The sequence below is a fragment of the Apodemus sylvaticus genome, chromosome 8 (genome assembly GCF_947179515.1).
Source record: "Apodemus sylvaticus chromosome 8, mApoSyl1.1, whole genome shotgun sequence".
Lineage (NCBI taxonomy): Eukaryota > Metazoa > Chordata > Mammalia > Rodentia > Muridae > Apodemus > Apodemus sylvaticus.
In genome coordinates this window covers 68,879,455-68,898,124 of record NC_067479.1, presented here as the reverse complement: position 1 = coordinate 68,898,124, position 18,670 = coordinate 68,879,455, and the positions used below count along the sequence as shown (strand labels likewise).

Below are 18,670 nucleotides of genomic sequence, written 5' to 3'. Positions count from 1 at the left end.
CATAGTAGGACACCTCTGAGGCTCTGGCCCAGGAAAAGTTTAATAGTCTTTCGACCAGTGGGTGCTCTTCCCCCTATACAACTGAAAGGCGTAATCTCCTTTCAGACTATGGTGTCTGCCTTGCCTGTGCAGGTCAGACTTATGCTAACAGGTGGCTATAAATCAGAACCATTGCTTTCACTCTGACTGTTATATTCTGCATGCCAGGGATGTACATAAGTTGAAACAGACCAAGAGCTATATACATTGAGCTGAGTACTTGCCATGCTGTGATTTTTTTCCCCGTCCAACTATGTATGGCTTAAATTAAGGCACCCTGTGTCGAGCAGATTTCTAACTGTGACTTTGTCATCTGTTTAGTATTTGGCATGTCCCACAAGGCAGTTGTGGTTATTCACAAGTCTATTAATTAAGAAGAGATCTGGTAGAGGGCCTACTAAGTGGGCTGACGGACTTAAAATTAAAAGATATATTGGAAGGTATGCACTCAGTCATTGGATGCTCTGTCTGCAGGCTTTTTGACTACAGGGGTAATTGTTGGAAGACAGCTTGTGGGTAGGGGGCTGGGATGTGCTTTTTAAAAATGCAGGCCCCAAAAGTTTTATACTAAGAACTGGAACATTGCTGTGTAGGAACTGAAGAAACCACAGCAAGGATTCCACTTTAAAGCTAGGCTTTCAAGGGCCAGAGAGATGGCTCAGTGGTAAAGGTTTTTGCAAGTATAAATCCAGATCCTTGGCACCCATGTGAAAATCTGGGTACACTTGCAACCCCAACAATGAGAAATGGGAGTGGGGACTGGGAATGGCCACTTTATCATAAACCTGGGCCTCAACCGAGCAGAAAAATACCAAGGAACTTTAAGATTTGGGTGGAAGAACAGACCATATTCCATCTACTGCAACTTGGGTCTGAGTGGAGACTGAGACTATCTTCCTACTCCCAAGGAACTTATGGCCAAAGCTTTGCTCATGTCAACGTATTTATTCCCAAACTATGTTTTCAGATCCATGAAAAAAAAGTCTTATCCTTGAGAGACTATGTGCTTCATTCTCAAACTTATTCTGCGTTTGTAATGTTTCTTATCACTGAGACCAAAGTACCCACAAAAGCACCTTAAAGGCGGGAGGGGACATGTATCTTGGCTGATGGCTTGAGGGAAATATATCATCACAGCAGGAAACAAAAGTAGCAGATGGCTTCTGGCTGTGGGACTCCTTTCCTCCTCACACCTTAATGCAATGGGGAAATTATAAGACCTCAAGCTCCACCCTTCATTACCAGTGAAGCACTTTCTCTGGTTAGGCCCTACATGTATGTAGAAGGTTCCACAAACTTCCCAAACAGCACTGTTAAACAGTGATTAAGCATTCAGCATGTGAGCATCCAAGTGTGTGTGTGTTGGGGGGAGGCTTCAAATCTAATCCTTAGTGCATATAAATCATTGTGTCACCTTGCATTTGTCACAAAAGAGAGAATTGTCAGATAATAGCAATCGCTCACTTGTGCAGGATCGCCTTTTGTAGCCCTCTTGTCTGGAAGCACTGGATTTTGAAAAATGGGTGCCATAAAATTGTGTTTGGTGAACACTTTATAAAAAACGAGCCTGTTTTTGCAAAGCTGTTCTGTCTGGGATTGTTCCCAGTAAGACTAGGCAAAGGGCTTTCTCATAGTTAACAGGCATATAAGATGGCTCTACTGTCAGACCTTCGTTACACAGCATGGAACCAAGCACCGTTCTCTGGCTTTGAGACATCAGGTGTCCAGAGCTGAGCGGTGAACTGTATTCTTACAGGACAAGCAGAGACGGGAACACCACAGAAGGAAGTCCAGAGTCATCTCATCAGAAGATTCAAGAGTCCACAGTGGCAAATTGGGTTTGCACACGCGTTCCTGTTCCTGTGTAGAAGAAAGGAGCATGGGTAGATGTTACTGTGGCTCCCAGGGAGGTGGATACATAGCTAGGAAAGTACATCTAGTTATTTACTCTAATCAGTCTCCTGCGCCCTGGGAAATCAGAGCCTCATGTCAGGAACCACTGTGTTTTTCCAGTTTTAAGCTGTTCTTTAAGTGGGTAGAATGCTGAGCATGATGAAGGTTATGATATAGCTTAGCACAGGATGGGTAGAGACTGGGAAGAGTGTGTAAGGTTCAAATGATGAGTCTGACGGAGTGGAATTTAATGGGACCCAAGCAAGACTATGCTAAAATCTTGAAATTTAGATGCCTAATCGTCAACCAAGGCAAACGATCCATGGCAGCCTACTGGAAAAGAATGACTGTGGGTAAAAGAGCAGAGGTTAAGTGTTTATTGAGCAGCAGGCCCCACCTCCTCACAGCAATGCTAGTGCAAGGCAGAACACATGCTTCCTGCTCACTTTATCTTAGTTTATGATTATGAATATCATTTAAATCTTTCCATACAATATTTTTATCATAGTCTTTCCCCCCGCCACAAGCTTTCCCCCAAAAGAAAATAAAAACAAAGCTAAAACAACTTAATTCAACCAACCAACTAAACAAACAAACCAACAAATAAAGCACACAGTCTGTTTTGTGTTGGCCAACTATTCCTGAACATAGGGACTGCTGTGTTATGTGGTTGATATGCTCATGGACATTTTATTGCAGAAAACTGATTTTCCCTTTGACAGGAGGTATCACTCTTAAATAACATCTTGGTTAAGGGTGGGGCCTTGAAACCACTCCCACTTCTTTGTGTGGGGGTTTGTCTGTTTTGCACTTGTCCATACTGTCACAGTCTCTCAGGGTTAGAGCTAGTGTACATATTAGCCCTGTGAATCTGAAATATGCTGATTCTTGGTGTCATCCACTACTTTGGGCTCTTATACTATTTTTGTCTTTCCTCCACATAGATCTGAGTTTTGTTATGAGAGATTTGGTAAAGCCATGCCATTGAGGACTGGATATGCCCAAGTATCTTTTTCTCTACACATTTTCCAATTGTGGGTCTCTGTGTTAAACAGAAGCATTAAGACCGACAATCAGAGTTCTAAAAACCTCTCTTCATGGTGGTGGCAGTGCAGCAGTGGCCGGTCCAGCCGAAGGGCCATCAGCAGTGGAACCAAGGCGACACAGGGTTCAGTTAGGCCCTGCACCCACGACCACTGACCTTCGCTGGCCAGCCGGGCTGCAAGTACCTGCGGATTTACAGTGCCTTTCACCGCACAGAAGCCACATCAGAACTCTGCTTCCTGCCAGTCACTAGAGACTCGCCTCCATCTTGGTTTCGGACTCTAGAGAGATCGGACAGACTGAGGTACACAAACATGACCCGAGGCCAACATCGCGTGGGTCTAAGCCCGACGGGCATTGGCCTGCACCCAGGCTCTGGGCTGTTTGGGGGGGGCATCGGGGTGCCAACCCAGCCAGGAGATTTTTTTGCCCGGGCCGGCGCGCGCGCTGCCATTTTGCCTACAGGACGCCAGAGAGCTCTAGCAGGCAAAGCCATAACAGGCATAGCCTGAGGCTAACAAAGCAGGGGTCTAGGCCCCAACAGTACATGGACTGACCCCAAGAACTGGGCGGCTTGGTGGGCCATCTGTGTGTCAACCCGCCCAGGAGGTTGTTAGCTCAGCAGACTATCCCGGCACTTTCAGGGAGCGTGAGCGCACACACCCGCCATCCTGGCCACCTGACAGACCCAATTAACAGTCATAGCTGGAGGGGAACTTTGCTCGGACCTTGCCCTCCCAGGCTTCTATGTGGACCCAGGGCCTGAGCGGCCAAGCTAGCCTTGTGTGCACCAACCCGGTTGGGAGATCAGCCGCCCAGCAGAGTGATCAGCAGGCGGAAAAGGTCCCGGCAGCATACACCATCAGCACTCCCTGAAGGTGCAAACGGGCTCTATCTGGTTCACAGACACAATCTGGGGCAAAGCACACTAGCACTGCAAGGGCACCCAAGAGGAAGACAGCACATCAGCAATCAGATACAGGGGTAACCCAGCCATATAGTGTTGCAGTAATAGCCCCAGAGCCCCTCAGGAGGCCCAAACACCAGCCAGGGACAAGACCAACTAACTCCAGAGAACAAGATGGCAAAGGGCAAACGCAGGAATGCTACTAAGAGAAATCTAGGCACTATGGCAGCATCTGAACCAAACTCTCCAACATCAGCAAGTACTGGTTATGCCAACACACCAGAGAAACAAGATTTGGATTTAAAATCACTGATCATGATGCTGCTAGAATAACACAAAAAGGACATAAATGAATCTCTTAAAGAAATACAGGGGAACATGAATAAGCTAGAAACCCGTATAATGGAAACAGGAAACAGAAAAATCACTTAAAGAAATGCAGGAGAATAAGGCTCAAGAGACAGAAGCCAAAAAAGAAGAAATGCAAAAAAAAAAAAAAAAAAAAAAAAAAAAAAAAAAAGTAAAGAAATGCAGGAGAACTTGAGTCAAGAGGCAGAAGTCATGAAAGAGGAAACACAAAGATCTCTTAAAGAATTACAGGAAAACACAAACAAATGATGGAACTGAGCAAAACCATCCTGGATCTAAAAACAGAAGTAGAAACAACTAAGAAATCACAAAGGGAGACAACTTTGGAGATAGAAAACCTTGAGAAGAAATCAGGGGCCATAGATGCAAATATAAACAACAGAATACAAGAGATGGAAGAAAGAATTTCAGATGCCGAAGATACCATAGAAACCATTGACTCAACAGTCAAAGAAAATGCAAAATGCAAAAAGCTTGTATCCCAGAACATCCAGGATACAATGAGAAGACCAAACCTAAGGATTATAGGTATAGATGAGAGTGAAGATTTACAACTGAAAGGGCCAGCAAATATCTTTAACAAAATTATGGAAGAAAACTTTCCCAACTTAAAGAGAGAGATACCTATGAATATACAAGAAGCCTACAGAACTCCAAACAGACTGGATCTGAGCAGAAATACCTCTCGCCACATAATAATTAAAACCCCAAATGCACTAAACAAAGAATATTAAAGGCAGTAAGAGAAAAAGGCCAAGTAACATATAAAGGAAAACCTATCAGAATCACACCAGACTTCTCACCAGAGACCATGAAAGCTAGAAGATCCTGGGCAGATCTCATGCAGACTATAAGAGAACACAAATGTCAGCCAAGACTACTATACCCAGCAAAACTCTCAATCACAATAGATGGAGAAACCAAGACATTCCATGACAAAACCAAATTTACACAATATCTTTCTACAAAGCCAGCTCTACAAAGAATAATAGGAGGAAAATTCCAATACAAGGAGGGAAACTACACCCTGGAAAAAGTAAGATAGTAACCTTCCTTCATCAAACCCAAAAGAAGATAATCACTCAAATATAAAAATAACATCCAAAATGACAGGAAGTAATAATCTCTATTCCTTAATATCTCTTAACATCAATGGACTCAATTCCCCAATAAAAAGACATAGACTAACAGACTGGATAAGGAAACAGGACCCTACATTTTGCTACATACAGTAAACACACCTAAATGTCAAAGACAAAACTACCTTAGAGTAAAAGGCTGGAAGACAATTTTATAAGCCAATGGTCTCCGGAAACGAGCCGGAGTAGCCATTCTAATATCAGATAAAATTGACTTTCAACCTAAAGTCATCAAAAGAGACACTGAGGGACACTTCTTGCTGGTCAAAGGAAAAATCCACCAAGAAGAACTTTCAATTCTGAACATCTATGCTCCAAATGCAAGGGCACCCTCATTCGTAAAAGAAACTTTACTAAAGCTCAAAGCACACATTGCACCTAACACAATAATTGTGGGGGAATTCAACACTCCACTCTCCTCAATGGACCACTCAGGAAAACAGAAACTAAACGGACACAGTAAAACTAATTGAAGCTTTGGACCAATTGGATTTGACGGATATTTATAGAACATTTCACCCTAAAGCAAAAGAATATACCTTTTTCTCAGCACCTCATGGTACCTTCTCCAAAATCGACCATATAATTGGTCACAAGACAGACCTCAACAAATATAAGAAGATCGAACTAATCCCATTCCTCCTATCAGATCACTATGGTGTAAGAGTGGTTTTCAATAGAACAAAAACAACAGAAAGGCCACATACACATGGAGGCTGAACAATACTCTACTCAATGACACCTTGGCCAAAGAAGAAATAAAAAAAGAAATCAGAGACTTTTTAGAATTTAATGAAAATGAAGGCACAACATACCCAAATCTTTGGGACACAATGAAAGGAGTGCTAAGAGGAAAACTCATAGCCCTGAGTGCCTTCAAAAAGAAAATGGAGAGAGCATATACTAGCAGCATAGTGACACACCTGAAAGCCCTGGAACAAAAAGAAGCCAATTCACCCAGGAGGAGTAGAAGACAGGAAATCATCAAACTCAGGGCTGAAATCAATCAAGTGGAAACAAAGAGAGCCATACAAAGAATCAACCAGTCCAGGAGCTGGTTCTTTGAGAAAATCAACAAGATAGATAAACCCTTAGCCAGACTGACCAAAGGGCACAGAGAAAGTATCCAAATCAACAAAATTGGAAATGAAAAGGGAGATATTACAACAGAAACTGAGGAAATAAAAAAATTCATCAGATTCTACTACAAAAGCCTATACTCAACACAACTGGAGAATCTGGAGGAAATGGACAATTTCCTAGACAGATACCAAATACCAAAATTAAATCAGGACCAAATAGATCATCTAAACAGTCCCATAACCCCTAAAGAAATAGAAGAGGTCATAGAAAGTCTTCCAACCAAAAAAAGCACAGGACCAGATGGTTTCAGTGCAGAATTCTATCAGACCTTCAAAGAAGACCTAACACCAATACTTTTCAAACTATTCCACAAAATAGAAACAGAAGGAACCCTACCCAATTCCTTCTATGAAGCCACAATTACGCTGATACCAAAACCACACAAAGATCCAACAAAGAAAGAAAACTTCAGACCAATCTCCCTTATGAACATCGATGCAAAAATACTCAATAAAATTCTTGCCAACCGGATCCAAGAACACATCAAAACGATCATCCACCATGATCAAGTAGGCTTTATCCCAGGGATGCAGGGTTGGTTCAATATACGGAAATCCATCAATGCAATCCACTACATAAACAAACTCAAAGAAAAAAACCACATGGTCATTTCATTGGATGCTGAAAAAGCATTTGACAAAATTCAGCATCCTTTCATGCTTAAAGTCTTGGTAAGAACAGGAATTCAAGGCCCATACCTAAACATCGTTAAAGCAATATACAGCAAACCGGTAGCCAGCATCAAACTAAATGGAGAGAAACTTGAAGCAATCCCTCTAAAATCAGGGACTAGACAGGGCTGCCCCCTTTCTCCTTATCTTTTCAATATTGTACTTATGGTACTAGCTCGGGCAATTCGACAACATAAGGAGGTCAAAGGGATACAAATTGGAAAGGAAGAAGTCAAACTATCATTATTTGCAGATGACATTGTAGTCTACCTAAGTGACCCAAAAAACTCCACTAGGGAACTCCTACAGCTGGTAAACAACTTCAGCAAAGTGGCAGGTTATAAAATCAACTCAAGCAAATCAGTGGCCTTCCTATACTCAAAGGATAAGCAGGCTGAAAAAGAAATTAGGGAAATGACCCCCTTCACAATAGCCACAAACAGTAAAAAGTATCTTGGGGTGACTCTTACCAAACAAGTGAAAGATCTGTATGACAAGAACTTCAAGACTCTGAAGAAGGAAATGGAAGAAGACCTCAAAAAATGGGAAAACCTCCCATGCTTATGGATCGGCAGGATCAATATAGTTAAAATGGCCATTTTGCCAAAAGCAATATATAGATTCAATGCAATACCCATCAAAATCCCAACTCAATTCTTCACAGAGTTAGAAAGAGCAATTATCAAATTCATCTAGAATAACAAAAAACCCAGGATAGCTAAAACTATTCTCAGCAACAAAAGAAAGTCTGGGGGAATCAGTATCCCTGACCTCAAGCAATACTACAGCGCAATAGTGTTAAAAACTGCATGGTATTGGTACAGTGACAGGCAGGCAGATCAATGGAACAGGATTGAAGATCCAGAAATAAACCCACACACCTATGGGCACTTGATCCTTGACAAAGAGGCTGAAAACATCCAATGGAAAAAAGATAGCCTTTTCAACAAATGGTGCTGGTTCAACTGGAGGTCAGCATGCAGAAGAATGCGAATTGATCCATCCTTGTCTCCTTGTACTAAGCTCAAATCCAAATGGATCAAGGATCTCCACATAAAGCCAGATACTCTGAAGCTAATAGAAAAGAAACTGGGGAAGACCCTTGAGGACATCGGTACAGGGAGAAAGTTTCTGAACAGAACACCAATAGCATATGCTCTAAGATCAAGAATTGAAAAATGTGACCTCATAAAATTACAAAGTTTCTTTAAGGCTAAGGACACCATCAAAAGGACATATCGGCAACCAACAAATTGGGAAAAGATCTTCACCAATCCTACATCAGATAGAGGGATAATATCCAATATATATAAAGAACTCAAGAAGTTAGACTCCAGCAAACCAAACAACCCTATTAAAAAATGGGGTACAGAGTTAAACAAAATATTCTCACCTGAAGAATTTCAGATGGCAGAGAAACATCTTAAAAAATGCTCAACTTCATTAGTCATTAGGGAAATGCAAATCAAAACAACCCTGAGATTTTACCTTACACCAGTCAGAATGGCTAAGATTAAAAATTCAGGAGACAGCAGGTGTTGGAGAGGGTGTGGAGAAAGAGGAACACTCCTCCACTGCTGGTGGGGTTGCAAATTGGTACAACCACTCTGGAAATCAGTCTGGCGGTTCCTCAGAACACTGGGCACCTCACTTCCAGAAGATCCTGCTATACCACTCCTGGGCATATACCCAAAAGATTTCCCAGCATGTAATAAGGATACATGCTCTACTATGTTCATAGCAGCCCCATTTATAATTGCCAGATGCTGGAAAGAACCCAGGTATCCCTCAACAGAAGAGTGGATGCAAAATATGTGGTATATATACACAACGGAGTACTATTCAGCCATTAGAAACAATGAATTCATGAAATTCTTAGGCAAATGTATGGAGCTGGAGAACATCATATTAAGTGAGGTAACCCAGACTCAAAAGATGAATCATGGTATGCACTCACTAATAAGTGGATATTAACCTAGAAAACTGGAATACCCAAAACATAATCCACACATCAAATGAGGTACAAGAAGAAAGGAGGAGTGGCCCCTTGTTCTGGAAAGACTCAGTGAAGCAGTATAGAACAAAATTAGAACAGGGACGTGGGAAGGGTTGGGTGGGAAAACAGGGGGAGGGAAGGGGACTGATGGGACTTTCGGGGAGTAGGGGTCCAGAAAAGGGGAAATCATTTGAAATGTAAATAAATATATCAATAAATTAAAAAAAAAGACAGACAATCAATGAGTAGTACCTCAAGAAGCCAAACATTTCTGTACAGCAAAGGACAGCATTGCTCAAGCAAACTAGTGGCCTGCAAAATGGGAAACATCTCCATAAATTATACACCTGGCAGGTTAGTATCTAGAATATACAAAGTACAGAAAAAAAAACTGCTTGTTGAGAAAACAACCCAATAAAACATGGAGTTTTCAAAAGTTCTCAAAAGATGAAACACAAATGGCTGAGAAACATTTAAAGAAATGCTCAACATCTTTGGGCACTAGGGAAATACAAATTAAAACAACTTTGAGATTTCCTCTTACCTGAGTCAGGATGGTCCATGTTAATAAAACAAATGATAGTTCATCCTGACAAGAATGTAGAGAAGGGGAACCCTCATCCATTGTTGGTAGGAGTACAAATGTGTGCTTCCACTGTAGAAATCAGTGTAGCTGCTCCTCAGAAAGCTGGGTGGAGATCTACTTCAAGATCCAGCTAGACCACTCTTGGGCATACACTCAAAGGCCTCTATGTCCTACTGCAGACAGTAGCCATCCATGTTCAGTGCTGCTCTCTATATACCACTCATAAACTTGAAACAACCTAGATGTCCATCAGCTGATGAATAGATAACAAAGCTGTGGTACATTCACATAGTAATATTACTTAGTTGTTTAAAAGTGAAATTATGAAATTTGCAGGTAAATGGATAGATCTAGAAACAATCATCTTGAGTGAAGTAACTCAAAATGAGAAACACAAACATCACATATTTGTCTTTTATGTGGATCTTTGACAGCTTTAGATATGTGATTTTTTTATTCAAATAGCCCTAGAGGTCAGGTAGTTAGTAAGGCGACAAGGGATTAGAGAGGACTTCTAAGAAAGGGTAAATAAAATATAGTGTTATAAAGATATTAAGAGCAAACTAGATTTTGAAGATTATCTAGGGAAGGGAATAAAAGGGCAGAGAAAGGAAGAGAATATGAAGAACAACTAACACTAAAGACTATTTCAAAACCATATGGGGATCTACTACTGCAAAATCTTCCTTAAATAAAAGGAATTTAAATGGAGTCACTATATAGTAGGGGGAGAATGCCCCACCTAGACATCTTATACCACCAAACTGAAGCCTCCAGTGCCAGAAATAGGTTATATCTCCTTTGGGCCATTGGCCAAAACTATTCTCTCTATCCCTCAAACATTACAAGATAGTGCCAAGGCTGTTGTCCTACATAGCCTGGTGGAAAAGCCCTATTGCTGAAGATTCCATTGAACATGCCCTATTGAGCATGGAGAAACTGAGCTGGTACCCAACTAGAAGATTTACCCCTACTGACTACTATTCTTGGTGCTAGACTGTACAATACATGCTACCAGAGGAAAAGGTAGTCATCAATATCACCCACTGGCAAACACTCAGACTTACAGCAGAAACTGTCTGTGAGATATAATGGTTCAATATAGTAGCACACATGTTTTTGGAGAAACGATCTAATTTTTAAACTTGATTTAAGGCCTAGTCCATAAAATGGAACCCACACCTGACGTTACCAAAGTGGCCAAGAGCCTGAGAGTGGATTGGTCAAAGGAAAAAATGCCTCCATTATTTTCTGCTAAATGAACTTATCAATAAGGTCAATCCAATGGCATCCTGCTATACTCACAGAGCAGTGGCTTACTCAACCCTCGTCACAGGAGCTTATTCTTTCAGTAGATGGTAATTCTTGTTCCCTTTTAATAGCTGCCTAAAGTATGGAGCCCATCTTCATATTGGCAATAAGACAACTAAGGTTCTGGGGTAAATTGCTGCGGTCAAAGTTCCAGAGGTGACAAACAATGAACAATTTGTCCCATTGTTTCTTCCTCCTCTTTCTTTCTTTTCCCTCTCTTACTCTTTCTCCTTTTTCTCCTCTTGACTTCATTCTCATTTCCCCCCTCTTTCCATGCCATTTTTTTTCTTTCCAGGATGTGATATGACTATACAGTCCCTTAAAGTACACATAAAGGGATGAGTGACGATATTCTGGGGTCAGGAGGCTCATGGTAGTCAGTACCTGTCAGATAGCACCACATGATTTGGATCTCCACCCAGTTGTTTTATTTTGGAACATTTGGATATGAATATTAGGTATGTTCCCTAAATTCTTATGTTCTGGGAGTTTAGTCGTCAGTGCAGGGCTGTTGAGATGTGAAATAACTATAAGAATTTGAGACTCTCACTAAAGTAGAATTGAATGTAGAACCCACCCTCCAAGTGGACTAATGCTGATCTTTGAATGGATTAATTTTCTGGAAGGATAATATTATAAGAGAGTGAGCCTGGTTCCTTTCCAATCTTCAACCTCTACTTTTGTCCTGTGATCATCTCTCTTCATCATGGACTCTCACTACATACCATCAGCTGTCATGGGGCCCTCACTAAAACCAAGCTGATGCTAGGGCTGTGCTCCTAAAACTACAAATCTGTGAATAAACTTTTTTTCTTTATAAAGTACTCAGCCTCAAGTATTTTGTTATAGCAGTAAAAAACATACAATCATGGCCTTGAGAAAAATGTTAAAAACAAAGAATCATCATAAATGCCTCAGTTCCTCCATCTCTAAATGAAGCCTTGTAATTGTATGCACCTGCCTCATAGGCTGTGAGTATGGTCCACTGAGCTTTTTATGTAAATCTTTCAGAACACATCTTGACACTTCTTCAGGACTGTGTGCACAGCCTCATGCATCATGCTGGGCCTCATGTTCTTGGTGAAATTGACTTGCTCAAAGAGCTGGAAACAGCTTCCTTACAAAGTCATGGAAAGCCAAGAGGGTTTGGTTGATGTGATAGATGCTGTCAAAAAGATATTCAAACTGAGCTTGCTCTAAGTTGGTACTAAAAGAATATCTACATTGGTGAAACTACTATAGAAACCAGTGGGGAGATATTTTATTGAATTACAAATAGAATTTGTATATGATCCTCCTAGTGTATATATCCACTCCTAGGGATATACTAAAATAAAAACAAAAACCATATAACCCTCACATCCACACATATTGCTACATATATTGCTACTCTATTCACAAGCTAAGAGAGGGACCAGCTTAGAAGTACATACACAAATGAATGTATGAATCATATGACTATCTATCCCTAAATAATATCATCAGTTGGCTGATGATGGAGATGGCAGAGCTGCTCTTGGGCGTGTTGAAAGCATCCTCTCACCAGCCTCTGGTGAATACACACCCTCAATGGTGCAGCCTGCTAGACCCAGGCCCAACTGTTCCATACACACCTCTGATACAACAGAGGTATTCAGGTGAGGTGTTTCTCGGGCCATTTTATAGTACACCAGAGCAGGCTTTAAGGCAGTTTTCCTCAAAGAAGTTCTCTCAAAGTTTTAACATCCTTGTTTCCTGCAAGCTACAGCCTTTCTCTGCAGTATTCCCTGCTTCTGAAGACTGCTAAAGAAAGCCACCCTCGCTACATCTTGTCTGCTTCCAAATGGGTCTCTTTCCAACTTACACATATTTTTTATACTTCCTGAAATAATTGATTCTTTTTAATTAATCTCAAGAGTCATCTCCATTTTGACTGCCTTATGTTGATAATACTATAAGACTTTAAAATTCACTAATTTATACATTTAGTCATGACTATAACCCCCCATTATAATGAGAACACACACACACACACAGACACACACACACTTTATATGCAATACCTTCTGGAAAATGCTTCTCCCAGACTCTGTCTCAACCCTGCCCTCCACATCAAAGCATGTTAGAATGGCAAACATCTTAAGGCCCCATATTTTTCATCTCTGTCCAGAGACATATGTACAGACAAAGTGTTTAAATGCTGGCACTTTTTATACAGATAATTTGCATGAAAATGGTCATAAAATGTACTTTATTATATATAGGAAAGAAAAAAATCCCATTAAGTTTTTTAAAGGCTTGTAGAGTGAAAACACATTTCTAGGTCTTATCATTCAAGCAAGAGATTTCACTTTACTGTGAAAAGAATTGCAAGGTTGAAAACAGGTGCAATCAACCAATTCTCTAGTTATGCATTTGATAATTACATATGTTTATAAGTGAATTGTAAATATGTCTATTAAAATGGTTCAAATAATGCCATTGTGAAGACTAATTTGTGGAGTCTGTCTTCCTCATTGTCCCTGTGACTCATACAAAAAAAGTCATGTGTGTTTTAGAGGTTACAGTTGAAGCCCTGTCCATATCATGGGAGGATCTGAGCCTTATTTATCCTTCTCCAAACTCTCTGAATGACTGTGTTCCTAGTAGGATAGGGTTTTCTGCAGACTCACACCCATTAACATGAAAGGAATTACAGGAAGCACTGAAGGGAAAAGAGGCATTTCAAAAATAGCATCCTTCTCATAGACAGGCTATGAGGGCTGGGTCTTATCTTAGTGTGCACATTCATTAGCAAGTGCAGTTGGAACTGGTCACTGGGGCTTTGGGATTAAGGACTAAAAAGAATTCATTCTTAGTAATGACTGAGAGTGCCAGGCATTTTCTCACCTTCCAAAATAAGCTAATTCTGTGGACTAGGAATTAATGAACAAGACTGAAAACCTGACAGGCAGCTGAGGAGCCTTCCCTTAGTCTGAGGCGAAGGTGTTCATTAAGGATGGGTTCAAAATGGCCACCAAAACAACTTTCCTATTAAATGATGGAGGTGGGGACATGGTCTGTGGAGTGGGAATGCGTATGGGTAAAATAACAACTGGGAGGAGATACAGAGCCATCTGAGAAGAGAGAGCCTTGGTTGAGAAAATGCCTCCATAAAATTAGGCTCAGGGAAAACCTGTGGGACATTTTCTTAATTAGTGATTGACAGGGGAGGGCCCAGTCCTCTGTGGGTGGGGCCACCACTGAGGTAGCTGCAGGCAGGCAGCAACTAGCAGGAAGAAAAGAGAAGGAGTGGGTCTGTGTCCAGTCTAAGGGCACAAGGCCTAACTTCCTTCCGGCCCATCCCACTTCCATGAGGCACCACCACCTGCAAGTAGAGCCAGAGGCTAGCAAACAAACTTAGCCTTCAGAGATTGCTTAAGATCAAGCATTTTTAGTTTTCTTCTTTTCTGAACGTGAGGTTTGTAGAGGATGCAGGGAGCTCGTGAGCTTTGGAAAGCCTTTCTGAACATTACAAGAGACACCCACTTCCCTGTAGTTGCAGTCATTAGATCCTGGCACGTTCTGAGTGGTGGTGGGAGGGAAGAAGAGCGTGTGGGTTATGGAAATTAGCACCAGCCAAGGAGAACACTACAGGCACTACAGGAGCAACAGTGGAGCGGCTTCCTAGGAAGTAAATAGAGATCCCCAAGTTCCGAGTCCTGCCATGCACAGTGGAATGGAATATGTCAGATTTTAACACACGTGTACCACCGTAGTATCACCATAACACATGTGGTTAACATGTGGATGCTCTTCCCACCAGGTTGAGGTAGAAGCCCTGATTTGATTCTGCATTTCTAATATCTCTCAACTGAATTCTCAGTGAAATGCACACATCCATAAAGAATATATCTTTTGATTGTTTTCTGAACCTGTTACTCTTTATTAGCATGCACATGCATGCAAGTCAAAAGTCTGTTGAATATAGAACATGAGTATCCGGGAACGGGGGCGGGGTGGGGGGGAAGCACTTATGGGATCTCTGCTTTAAATATTTATTAATTGATATAGATACATTCCTTAAGGTAAACTTATTCTTTTAGAGATCTTTGTTTTGTTTAAGGCGAGGAACAAATAATGAGACAAACAGATAAATTAAAATGTAAGGGATGCATGCACTGAAGGACACATTGGAGAGACAAGTGAAGATGGAGAGCAGGAATGTTAAGAGGAAACCTAAAACAACTTTTAGACAAAGGTAACCCTCTGATCAGAGTCCACCCCACTTAGCTAGGATCCTTGTCACTTTAGGACTCGTCGTCCAGGTGTGGCTTTCCGTCTTAGGCTTTGATTAGTAGCAGCTTCCCCCTTTCTCCTTCCTTAGCACGGCCCTGACTTCAGCCACAGTCTCAATTGAGTTTCAGGACATTGCCCTGCCCCTCCCATGTACAAAGATCAGTAGCTTACATGCCTGGAGCATGCACCATCTTGGGATGTGATAACAGGTAGAGGTGACCTTCAATGTCAATGAAGTCACTGTGAAACTTTAGGGATAGACAGAGCCGCCCACTGGGAGTGAAAGACCTTGTACTCCAGAGGAGTCCCACTTGGGAAGGAGGGCTTCTTTCCACCCATAATATAGCCTTTTGTAAGCTCAGGCTTCACACACAGACCTGTATTGCTTTCAGACTTCATTGTGATGAACCACCACCTGAAAACCTCTGTGATTTTGATAAAATTGGTGCAAGTGATATATTAAAAAAACAACAAAAAAAAGTTCAGGCAAACCCTGTATAGCAGAGCTTAGGTATTCAGTGGAGACTTATCCAAAGACCTTGGCTCATTACTAAGGCTATGATGATGCATTAAGAAGAGGATCCTTTGTAACAAATGTAACCTCAGCTCTCCAAAGTACTTAGGTCTGGGAACACTTCAAGTGTATCTCTTATTACTTAGGTTGACAGTATTTCTTGTTTTATATGATTTTATTCCAAGAGGGGTTGCTCAGAGGATTATGGAGGGGAGTCCTGGTCTGTGTATTCTGGGTAAAGAGTACAGATTTGTTTCTCTATTTATTCTCTATTTATTTTACCAGCAACCCTGCTTCGAAGTAGTAAAATGTCATCACTTCCTTCCTGCCCTTGGTATCAAAATCTGGTGTCAAATTATTTCTCCATGGCTTCATTACTATAAAAGAGATCTTCCATCAAGCCCTCACTAAAAAATATTACCTGCATGCAGGGTTTTTAAAAACTTGTTATTGGTTCTTTATGAATTTCATATCATGCACCCTAATCCCACTTATCTCGCCCTACCCTTGTACCTGCTCTCCACCTTTGCAACCCCCTCCCCCAAATAGAGAAAAAAAATCTTGTTGTGGAAGCTGTAGTGTGTTGTACTGTGTCCCATAGTGTACACTTTTGTCTATACTTTTTTGCTTGCAAATGTTCATTGCAATCTTGAAGATCTAGTATAAGTCCTCTGGCTTCTACTATATCAATACTAGAGCATCACTGGGAGTCTTCTTAGATACCCTGTTGTTGCCTTGTGTCGTGGAGATACTGTAGATTGGGATCTGTTGTATTTGCTCCTTCGTGTACTCCAGCAGTTAAATGATGGGGCAGATGTTGGGGTGAGCCAATTCAAAGCCCTGGATCTGTGCCTGAGAGGCGTCTGAGCTGACCAGCCTGCTGGCTCTTTTGCTCTCACATGCTTGGACTAGCTCATGAAGAACACGCACATCCATGGCGAGCTGTACTATGCCATACAGGTCCTACTCTCCAGATTGCTGCAGTAGGTGAGGAGCAGCGCCGGCTCTCCTGCTCTGATGAGCTCAGGGCCAGCTCTCCTGAATGTCATAGGTGACTAGGGGTGAGAGGGAGGCGTTATCTCTTCCTTGCCCATGTTACCACACAGGAGACAAGTGGCAGGGCCCCACACTCATGCCCTTGAGACCTGCTCACTTTGATCAGCCTGCTACTAGGATCAGTTCTAGTGTGCTGCCCAGGTACAATGCAGGGCCTGATCTCCTGAGTCCTGCTTCTGGTAAGGGGTAGGGATAGCTCTCCTGCTCTCATGACCCCAGGGCCAGGTCTCCCACTTGCCCCAGTTGGCAACAGGGGAGGGAAGAGGAGGGTATGTCACCTTCTTCCACGTTGGTAGGGCAGCAGCTAGACCAGACATAGTCCCCAGTGGCAGCACAGGACAGGACCCACCATGGTCCCAGGTGGCATCACCAAGCTATTCACATTAGGTTGTTCCTCACTACCTCGAGTCTCCAGTTCTGCCTCTCTTCATGTACCCACCTCCTTCTGTTTCTCTTTCTCTTCCATTTCTCCACCACTTACTAGTTTTTCTTAATGATGCCTGGGGTCTTTGATTGTCTAGAGTTCTTTCAGGAGTACTATACCCAGGTATTGTGCTGTTCAGGTAGGATGCAGGGCCTGGTCCTCTGAGTGCTACTGCTGATGAGGGGCAGGGACAGCTCTCCTGCTCCCATGACCCCAGGGCCAGGTCTCCAATCTACCCACTTCTGCATTGTGGCACTTGGTAGCAGTTATTTCAGGCATGTTCTGCCCTACACCCTGCCACAGACCAGTAGAATGCAGCACTGGTGGTCATCTTAGGCTAGCTCCCTATCCAGGCCCTATGGTGCCAGTCTCATGGGGCTTGTTCCTCACCTGCCTGAGTGGCCCCTTGTGAAAGTCATCTGTCTTGGCTTACTCCTGCCCAGGACCTGCAGTCCCAGGTGGAGTTCTAATCTCTGGCTGGCTCCCTGCCCTGGAAGCCAATGGAAGCTTGCACAGCATCATACTGGTGGTCATCTCAGACTAGCTCCCTATCTGGGACCCTTGGCTCTGGCCTCGTTATTGTCTGAGGCTTTCTATTTTAAGGGAGTATTAGGATACTAATCATTCAGACGTTCACAGGTCAGAACACTGAGCTTAGACCTAACCTCTTTCCTCTCTGTCACCTACTGGCACACAAGTGACATAGCAGCCACACCTGGAACACCTCTAGAGGCAGGTGTATACAGTGTTGTATTGGCACCTTTATGGGTCAGAATTTATTTATTTTTCACTTTTTATTAGATAGTTTCTTTATTTACATTTTAAATGTCATCCCCTTTCCTGATTTCCCCTCCCAAAACCCCTATCCCATTCCCCCTCCCCCTGCTCAACAACCTATCAACTCCTGCTTCCCTGTTCTGGCATTCCCCTATACTGAGGCACCGAGCCTTCTCAGGGCCAAGGGCCTCTCCTCCCTTTGATGTACAAAGTCATCCTATGCTACATATGCAGCTGTGGCCATGGGTCCCTCCATGTGTACCTTTGGATGGTGGTTTAGTCCCTGGCAGCTCTGGGGATACTGGTTGGTTCATATTTTTGTTCCTCCTATGGGGCTGAAAGCTCCTTTAGCTCCTTCAGTCCTTTATCTAGTTCTTCCATTAGGGCCCTTGTGCTCAGTCCAATGGTTGGCTGAGAGCATCCACCTCTGTATTTGTCTGGCAGAGTCTCTCAGGAGACAGCTATATCAAGTTCCTGTCAGCAAATGCTTGTGGGCATTCACAACAGTGTCTGGGTTTGGTGGCTGTTTAAGAATCTGGTCCAG

At 42.4% G+C, this 18,670-nt stretch overlaps 1 non-coding gene across 1 annotated transcript; it reads right to left on the bottom strand.

Annotated features, from left to right (window-relative positions):
• Positions 1–17,954: 17,954 nt before the first annotated feature.
• On the bottom strand, positions 17,955–18,086 carry LOC127691741 (small nucleolar RNA SNORA17). Its single transcript, XR_007979338.1, has one exon. It is a non-coding gene; the product is annotated as a small nucleolar RNA SNORA17 (small nucleolar RNA).
• Between the last annotated feature and the right edge of the window lie 584 nt (positions 18,087–18,670).